The 9,633-nt window shown below is 48.5% G+C and overlaps 1 long non-coding RNA gene across 1 annotated transcript; it reads right to left on the minus strand.

The window, feature by feature from the left end:
- Positions 1-7,065: 7,065 nt before the first annotated feature.
- LOC140632973 (uncharacterized) lies at positions 7,066-9,400 on the minus strand. Its single transcript, XR_012030610.1, has 3 exons — positions 9,250-9,400; positions 7,956-8,779; positions 7,066-7,508 (listed from the first exon to the last, which is right to left on the minus strand). It is a non-coding gene; the product is annotated as an uncharacterized lncRNA (long non-coding RNA).
- Between the last annotated feature and the right edge of the window lie 233 nt (positions 9,401-9,633).

The raw sequence follows: 9,633 nt of genomic DNA on the forward strand, positions 1-9,633 counted from the left end.
TTTAGGATTTTTTATTAGTATATTAAATACAGAGAGACATCTAGAAATAAAAAATGCTAGAAAGAAATTTGAGGCATGACCGCACAGTTAGTGAGGCCAAGAAGAGGACCTGAAGTGAAGAACTCCACCAACTCCAGTCCTTGATATAAAAGGACTATCTTCCCTACCCACTGTAGATGCTCAGTGGTAAGGACAACAAGGACAAACCCAATGTGTTGGCTGCTGATGTTCATTCATTCCTCACTTCTGTTCACAGTGCTTCCTGGCAGGCATCCATGGCGCCATATGCTTTGGGGAAGTGGGAATGCTGAATGTTGAATGCTGTGGTAATGGGGAATTGAGTCTTATTGCTTCATAAGATTCCGGGTCGCAGAATTGTTCTGAAAAGGAACATGTCCCAATAGGTGTATGATAGGAATCATGGGATGGGATGGGACTTGAGAGAGTCCCTCTTTAAACTGAGTTACATACTTGAGGAAATGGAGGTCTAGTGAGGCAAAGCAACTTGGCCAAGACCACATAGGTGGTTAGCGTGTAGGTAGAGCCTTAGAATTTGAATCTGGAACTCCTGATTCTCCTATCCTACCGACAAATGTGCTACTTGTACACTTCAGGATTCACCCTATGGCTTTAAGGGTGACCCCAAGATCAGATACTGAAGCTTCCTATATTTTAAGCCATTAAGGTATCAAGAATCTTTTTGCTCTCTTATGCCAAGCAATTGATATCAAAACACAAAGGAATAAGGAGTATAAAGAAAAAATGGGGCTCCAGAGTGAAAATAAATTGCAGTTCTGCATAGACCATGGCTTTCTCTCTTAGAATCTCAGTTTTCTAATCTGTAGACTGGGAATCTTCCTCCTCATCATATCTTACAGGCCCCTTGTGGACGTGATCAATAATTGATGGAGAGCATCCGGCAGAGAGACTGGCACATGGTAAATACCTGATGATGATAGTTAGTTGAGCAGGAAGAAATTGTCCTCTAAAATCACACAGCCAAGCCCTGAGCCTGAGAAGCTGGGTCAATGGGACAGAAGCCTGGAGTATTTGTGGCACAGGACAAAGTCCTGTCACATCAAGGTCCCTTCAACTGCTATTCCAGCCTAGACAATTAAAATTCTTAGACCAAGGGCACTTATGTATGGACAAATGTATTGGAATCATTTTGTAATGAGATGATTTCCCAAAAAGCATCCAAGAAAATCAGTCTCTGAAGTGACATCTAAAGGAAGAAAAAGTAGGCTTTTTTTTTTTTTTTAAAGATTTCATTTAACAGAGAGTGGGAGCAAGAGGGTACAAGTAGGCTCAGAGGCAGGCAGAGGGAGAAGGAGAAGCAGGCTCCCTGCTGAATAGAGAGCCCGAGGTGAGACTCGATCCCAGGACCCAGGGATCATGACCTGAGCCAAAGGCAGATGCTTAACTGAGCCACGCAGGTGCCCCTGAAAAAGTGGCTTTACAGCATTACAGTGATGTATGGATGCCTGATAAAATAAGAGGGAAATGGACTTGAATGTGAAAAAGAATTAATGGGAAAAACATGTTTTGGAAAGAATTGATCTTGAAGTCAGAAGAGGGAGATGAAATTCTTGACTTTGCCCTAACGGCTGTGTGACTTCAGGAGAGTCCCCTGAGTCCTCTGTGTCTCGGTCTCCTCAACTATTAAGTGAAAATAAAATTAAATGCCTCACAGCATAACAGAGACAACGTACAAGGAACTCTTTTAACGAAATAAAATGTATACGTTTATTTTACCTGTGTAACAAAGATCTAAACACTTTTTCAGATTTGGTCAGGTTTCAGAACTGACGTTTTTGTCCCCTCACAGAACAAGGTAGGAATGAAAAGGAAATAGGACGTCTGGTTCTATGATGTGACGTCAGCGTGGTTTCTTCTGATGCAATCCCGCCTCTGAGCGTGTACTGCTTCACACATGCCTGTCTGTGCCATCTGACTCGTAGTTGCCTCGGGTCTGAGACCAGCCCCAGGGAGGTGGGCAAATGGCAGGAGGTGGATGGAAGGTCAGTTCCAGTGGCAACCCCAACCCCTGGAGTGTGGAGAGGGCACAGCCTACTTTGCTCCGCTGGCCCCTCCTCTGAGCTTACAGTAAAGACTCTGCACCCCAGAGGGAGTAGGAAAGGAAGGTGACAGGGGAAGGAGAATGTTTTCTGAAAATACAGCAGCTCTTTTGGAACACAGAGAGCAGATGCTCTTTATTTTGCTTTGTCCCTCCTTCCCTGGCATGTGCCCCCATCGCCCTGGATAAAGGCAGGCAGCCTCATTGTTCTTGTCTCTGGGAGAGGTGTGCCCACATGTGCACACACGTGCAAGCACACACACACCCTGCAGCCCACAGATTCTTCACCCAGTGGGTGCCTCCTAGAGCAATTCCCACTCACGCTCCTGCAGCCCAGCGAGGGTGTGAGCTCTGTTTCCACAAGCAGCACTTCTTAAGAGTGATTTTCGTTTTGGAGTTAGTCTCATCCAGAGGGTCAACTTGGCAACATCATAGCACACTTGCTTCTTTATTAGAATTATGTGCAGTTGTACCATTGGTGATCCAATCACCCAGGGACTCCCAGACAGGGAAGAAAAGGCAAAGGATGAAAATGCATAAAGCAGAAGAGGCAATCACTGGCATGCATCATGATCAATAAGACAACAATTTAAAAAAGGCAAGCTTCTCCATGCCCTGAGGCTAGCACTCGGAGTCTCTGTCACATTTGGGAGAGAGAGTGGAAAAAAAAAATTCCTTAAGCAAGTGCATGAAAACCTGCCAGGCTGCCACCTCCTCACAGAAATGGTTTGGGCACTTTGAGCAAGGTTCCAGAATTGTTCTCCACAACTGTGTGTGTCTACCTTGGGCAACAGCTCATCTTAAAGACACGAGCCTCAACCTTCTCTTACACACACACATACACACACACACACGCACACGGTGTTTACAAATCTGATAGACTCCCAGGGAAATATGCACATTTCTATTGTAAAAAATTAAGATCTGGGGAAGGTTCATCTCAATGGTAATTAATAGCTGCCAAAGGTGGACGGTACATCCCTTACTGGCTCAGGCCACAGAGGACAGGTTGAAGAAAGAATATTCTAGGTCAAGCCAGAAAGAGGGCATTTAGAGGGACAAACTCAAATCTGTCCAACTTGTCAAAGTAAAGTTTATCCTTTAAGAAATAAGTTTCTTGCCACAGACTTCAAAACTGATCGAAAGCTCCCTATGTGACACGTAGTAGACATTAAGGACCACTTTTCCAAGGTAGCTCCTTCAGGGCTTCCTAGCCCACACCTGGTGCTGAGTCTTCATGGAACTAGAGGGAGCCTCTGGCCTGAGAAAGCAGCCGGGGACCATCAGCCCTCTGGCCACTAATACTGGGCCTTGGGCTGGTTGGCGTGGAGAGAGAGGTAGAAATGCAAATAAGAGGCCTAAATTTGTTTTGTTTTAAAGATTTTTTTAAAATTTATTCATGAGAGAGAGGCAGAGACACAGGCAGAGGGAGAAGCAGGCTCCCTGTGGGGAGCCCAATGCAGGATTCGATCCCAGGAATTTTTGTTTTGAAAATGCTGTTGAATCTCTTTGGACGAGCAAGACAAACACACACAAAAAACTGTTCCCAGTTAGTGTAAGGACCGTCCTTGGTGCTGCCCCATCTTGTGTGATACTGTTTGCTTCTGTGTCCCAGAACTTAGCAGACTCTCCAGCACTTCAGTATTGTCGCACTTAAGACAAAAGCAGAGGAAAATGGAACATTAGAAATGCGGTGCACCTGGTATTTAACTATGAGACAAAGAGTCAGCTAGGTGGCTGCTGGTAGCTTGCATGTGGTTAACTTAGCAATGGACTGAGGAGGATGGGGGATGGTGTGCTTTGGTGGAAAAAAGGCAAAGAGGCACAAATGGATGAATTTGGAAGGGAAGAAAACACAAAGATGGTTTTAGCAAATGGCCCCTGGCTGGGAGGACAGAGGTCTCTGATTTTAGATGTTTCTGGGAACCCCATGAAAAAAGCAGATCGCCTCACAGCAAGTTCCTGATTGACAGTGTGCGTGCTTTGCCCATGGGTACATTGGCCAGAGGGAGGGAGGGAGGGGGGGAAGGAGATAAGCAGGTAGGTAGGTAGGTAGGTAGGTACAATGCTTGGGATGAAGCGACCATTCATGAGGAAGGAAAGACATTGCCTGAGATGAGAAGCAGAGTCATTAGAAGAGGACTTAGTGGGTGGAATGTAGGCCCTGTAAGGCCTTCTGGAACATTTGCCCTGGGAGAAGGGCTACCATCTGTAGGCTCAGGAGCATTCCTGTGGCTGAACACCTGGCTTAACCCTAACACATCTTTTAGAGCCTTTAAGCAGAAATAAGCATGGAAATATTAAGAAATGTGTATATTCAGAAAAGAAAAAGCAGAGGCTTAACTTGGGGGAAATGTCTAAATGATGTTGGCTGTGCAGGGCCAACATCTCCACCATGACCCCCAAAATTTACATAGTCTGAAGCCCTTCCTTACCTTTGTTTTCTTTCTTTTTTAAAATTTTATTCATTTATTCATGAGACACACAGAGAGGCAGAGGGAGAAGCAGGCTGCCTGTGAGGAGCCCAATGTGGGACTTGATCCCAGAACCCCGGGATCACGACCTGAGCCAAAGGCAGAGGCTCAACCACTGAGCCACCCAGGCATCCCCTCTTACCTTTATTTTAACTTCCTCTCTTTCTTAGAGAAGATTCTGGATTTCAAGTGGGGTGCTTGGTAGCCAGGCATGCTCTTGCTCTGTACGCTCCCCAGCTGCTGACCAGACAATCAAGTGGGGATCCCCCAGGGCCTAGAAGGGAAGCCTGATAACAGCATAAAGATACATTTTCTACAATTTAAATGAGACCCATTTCTCCGCCAGCTCACATTCATGAATCCTGCGATTTTTGTTCTTCCTGATTTTAAGATGCCTCAACCTGTGACTAAAAGAAAATGGGTCAAATCCCATCCTAACAACTCTCAGGGGATATTCTAATTCTTTGGTAGTCCTTCACGTTGCTTACATTGGGTATTTGCCTAAAGGAAGTAGGGCTTGGAAAACATCTGGTTCTACAGATTTTTGGAGGCGATTTGATGCAATTTGTTGGTAATAGGATTTGATCTGTACTAAATCTGAATGTCTATGTTATTTCAATGGATTTAGTGAAGTTTTGTTTGTTGTTGAGATACATGCGGTATCACCCCTCATCCTGTCTTCCCTGGGCTCCAGGTGGAAGCCATCAGGCAGGCCGATAATAATAGTACGCTTTATCAGGAGGCATTACTTTGTCAAGGAGTTCAAATATGATCTCATTAATATCTTACCTTGGGAAAAGCTGAAGGGAGAGAGGATGAGTTGCTCTAAAATAAAAACACATGTGAGAGCAGCCATGGAATGAGGACCAGCCTCCCCAATGCTACTTGCGGTGGTTAGTTTCCAAAGATGGCTCCCTCAATGACTCACACCTCCCATTATTCATGCTTTGTGTATTCCTGTATTCTTGAATCTAGCATATTCTGTGACTCACTTTCAACCAATGAAATATGGCAGGAGTGACACTGTGTGACTTCTGAAGCTTGGACAAAGGAAGCCTTGCATCTTCTTCCTGGGTCTCTTGGAACACTCACTCTTGGGACACTCGGTCCCCCTTAGAATCCAGCTACCAGAGAGTGAGGAGGCCACGCTGTATGGAGAGGACATGCACAGATGCTCCAGTGGACAACCTGAGCCGAGCTCCCAGCCAGCATCAACTGCCAGCCTTGTCAATGAGCCATCTTGGACTTCAGCCCAAGTGAGCCTTCCAGATAACTCCCACCCCAGCTACCACCTGACTACAACAGGATGAGATAGTCTAAGTGAATACCACCATGGAGCCCTGTTAACCTACAGAACTGTCAGACAAATTAACATTAAGCCACTGAGCTTTGAGATAGCTACGTAGACGTAGCTAACCAGAACATTGCTCTTAATGTTTGACTATACACTGCTTGGCAAAAACTTAACCGAATCCCTCTTGGAACAGCTACGGAGGACTGCCAGGCCTCCCTAACCAAGCTTTCACCGCTGCTTAACGGAGAGGTCCTCCTTGCTGTTCCTCTTAGCTTCGTACTTCCCTCCTCACTTACTTGAGAAAGAGTGAAACTCCAGTCCGTGGGAAGGGAGCCTGGCAGTGGTGGGGCCAGCAAGAGGAAAGCAGGAAATGAGAGGCAACTTCCTCAGGTGAATTCCTGTGAAGCGAGGGTTGCAGATTCAGTTGCCCACAAGTGCTAAGCAGGTGAGGTGGTAGGATGGCGAGGGCATAAGACACTTGGGTGGGGGAGACAGTGTGAACCAGCCAACACATGACTGTTATGGGGGTGGGTGTTAAAGCCTAAGGGAGGCCTCTGGCCACTCTGCATGGTCTTCTAATTTTTTTTTTTAAGATTTTATTCATGAGAGACAGAGAGAGAGAGAGAGAGAGAGAGGCAGAGACACAGGCAGAGGGAGAAGCAGGCTCCATGCAGGGAGCCAGACGTGGGACTCGATCCTGGGTCTCCAGGACCACACCCTGGGCTGAAGGCAGCGCTAAACCGCTGAACCACCTGGGCTGCCCGGTCTTCTAATTTTTGAAGTGAAGCTAGAAAAATCTTTCTTTAGTGTACACAATGTACAAATGTGCTTCTTTCTTTCCTTTCTTTCCTTTCTCTCTTTCTTTCATTGGCAGTGGATTTTAAATGTTTATGAATGCTATGTCAACACAACATACCCAGGACTCCAAAGGCTGCTAGTTTGATGTGTCTACCGTAGATGGTAGGATAAAACCAGGCCCCCATCACGTACACCCCAATGACCACTTTTTTAAGATTTTATTTATTCATGAGACACACACACAGAGGCAGAGACACAGGCCGAGGGAGAAGCAGGCTGCATGCAGGGAGCCTGACATGGGACTCGATTCCGGGTCTCCAGGATCACACCCTGGGCTGAAGGCAGCGCTAAACCGCTGAGCCACCCAGGCTGCCCACCCCCCCTCCCAGTGCCCTCCTAATGAGAGTAATCACATTCTCCATCTATGCAGTGTATTACAGTTTACAAAATGCTTTCACACCTGTATCTCCCTCACCAGGGAGGTTTTGTGCCTTGCCTGAATCAACACTGCTCTTGCGGAGGCCAGCCTCCTGCTCCTCAGTCGGTAGCTCACCCCATTTCTGCTCTCTCTGGGCTCTCTCTGGGTCCTGAAAGCATATTAAACCTAGAATAGTAAAATCAGTGCTGAGAAGCTAAGAGGTTGGGGGGGATGCTGAACAAGATGAGGAGATGCTCTGGAGCCTTCTATAGGCCTCTTTTGAATCTTAGTTTCAATGATCAAGACCGACACCCTGACTTTCTCCAGGGAAATGAGATGAACGCTGGTGTCCCCAAGCTTGGCTGAGGGCTGGGCCCTGGAAGATGCCCCTTCTTGCTGTGTGTGATCACTGAATCTGAGCAGCCGTGACACCCTCCTCGCAGTTCCCTGGAGAAGACAGAGAGAGGAAGGAAAGCAGCATCTGAAGCCATGCCCTCCTTACACAAAGGAGACAGTTCCACGCCAGCTCCAGCCAGGGCGAAGCAGGCCGGAGGAGCCCTCTGCAATCTGTTACAGCCAACATGTCAGGACGGATAGGAGACAACAGGCTGCTTTATTCAAACAAAATACCCCAGACTTAACCCAGAAGACTCTAGTTTCTACATTTCTAATGGAACAAAGAGGCCGCCCAGGGACCAGACTCCGCAGCTTTTGAGGAGGGCTGCTCACCTGGTCACTGCTGCCCTGTGGCACAGTGGCCCCGCTGAGGGCAGGCCTTTCCTCAGCTCTGGTAGGCTCCATTGGACACAGAACCACAGCCTAGAAAATACTTCTCTCCTCCACCTCGTTTCCCACCCCAGCCCTCACAGCGGAAGTTACTTGGCTTTGACATACTTAGCAAAGATCCAGGGAAACTTTGAGGGGTTCAGGTCGCCTGGACAGCCGCCACATGCGCAGACCTCGTGCAGGCCACCAAACTGTGGGCCCCGTCGTGAGTTACCTTCCCCTCCTCTTCTCAGCCTCTGGGATCAATGTGGACTGGTGACCGGTCCAGCAGGTATGGCACTGCAGGCAGGGAGCCTCAGGAGGCGCTCCCCCTGCAGCCCCTTGACTGAATCAGACCTGGCAGTGCCTGGCTCAGGGGGCACAGGCCACGCACCTGTCCAGGCCTGCATGGGTTCCTGAGTGGCCCACAAGGTCCCTGAGCCCAGGGCACTCTGCAGCCTGGGTGTCCTCTTTCCCTGAATTCAGGCCACCTGGATGGAAGCACACCCGCCTCCTTCCCGGGGCCAGTGTCGAGGCCACAAGGCAGGCGTAAGCTGCCTGACTCGGGGGGGCACGTCCTGGGCCGGCGGTGAGTGGGCCCAGCAGCGCCCCTCAGTCGTGCGGGGGTGGCGGCCTGCCTCCTGCTGCAGCTGCAGTCAGTTCTGGTTAACTAATAGCTTCTCTGTTGGAGAGGGGCTGAGCTAAAGTACTTAACGAGCTACCCAGGTTGGGTCTTCTAAGAAATAGCGCAGTATCTGTATTTGGTTTAAGGAGAAATTCCTGTTTTCGGGTGGTTAATTGCTCGGCATCCCGGAGTTCACTGCAGGCAACGTTGAACACCTGCCTGCGACCCGGACCTGGACCCAGAAGGAGCCAGGCCTTGCCCTCTGGGAGTTGAACTTGCTGGGTGAGAGCCTGCGCTGCCCATCTGGAGGACAAGGAGTTGTTTCCTCCTGCAAAAGAGAAGAAGGAAACGAAACAGCCACCAACTCGGTCTGCATAGGCCCGGTTGAGCTCCCTTCAGTGCATCCTGCCTGAACCTGGTGGAGGAGGCCAGTCCCTGAGGAGAGAGGAATCTGACTCTTGCCACCTGTCTGACATACCCGGCAGGCTAGCCTAGGGAAGGAGAGCCGTTAGCTCCCCGCTGGATGAAATCTCAGAGGGAGCTTCCTAATCAGAAGAGCAGGGCGCGGGGATCAGCTGGGGGGAAGGGGGGCAGTGGGAATGTGTGAGGGAAGTATCATTTCTGGAAAGAGAGTATGATGTGCCAGGCAGGGCTTTTACTATTCAGGTCGAAAAGGGTTTTAGATGCGACTTGGCATCACCAGTAATAATCTACTTTAATTCAATTTGCCATAAAAAGATGCCACTTTTGCTTTTTACATAACGCATTAGAAAATGCAGTGCTCGCCTTGCTGAGTACCTTGGCTAGCCTCCTGTGGCAAGGACACACCGCACAGGGGACCTCGGGGCTTAGGCCGCTGCAGCCGGCTGGCTCAGCTGGAACTCTCCTTGACCACACGGCTCAGGTCCCTATTCTTCTGTTTCCCTTGGAAGATGCTCCTGCAGGTTCACCACCTCAGGGAGAAAAAAAAATGCTATGCAAGCCCTGATCGTCAACTGGCCCTTGTTTCATTTCACTTTGTCCCACTGTCTGTCAAGCCACTGAGATAAAGAGAACTCCTACAGCACAGCGAGACAGTTGTCATGAACCCAGCCAGCTCTCCTAACCTTTCCTCATTTCCTGATTCTAAGTATATAATGTTAGTCAGTAAATAGCTTGTGGTGCCCCCCCAAATCATTGACA

Source organism: Canis lupus, chromosome 5 (genome assembly GCF_048164855.1).
Source record: "Canis lupus baileyi chromosome 5, mCanLup2.hap1, whole genome shotgun sequence".
In the NCBI taxonomy this organism is placed as follows: domain Eukaryota; kingdom Metazoa; phylum Chordata; class Mammalia; order Carnivora; family Canidae; genus Canis; species Canis lupus.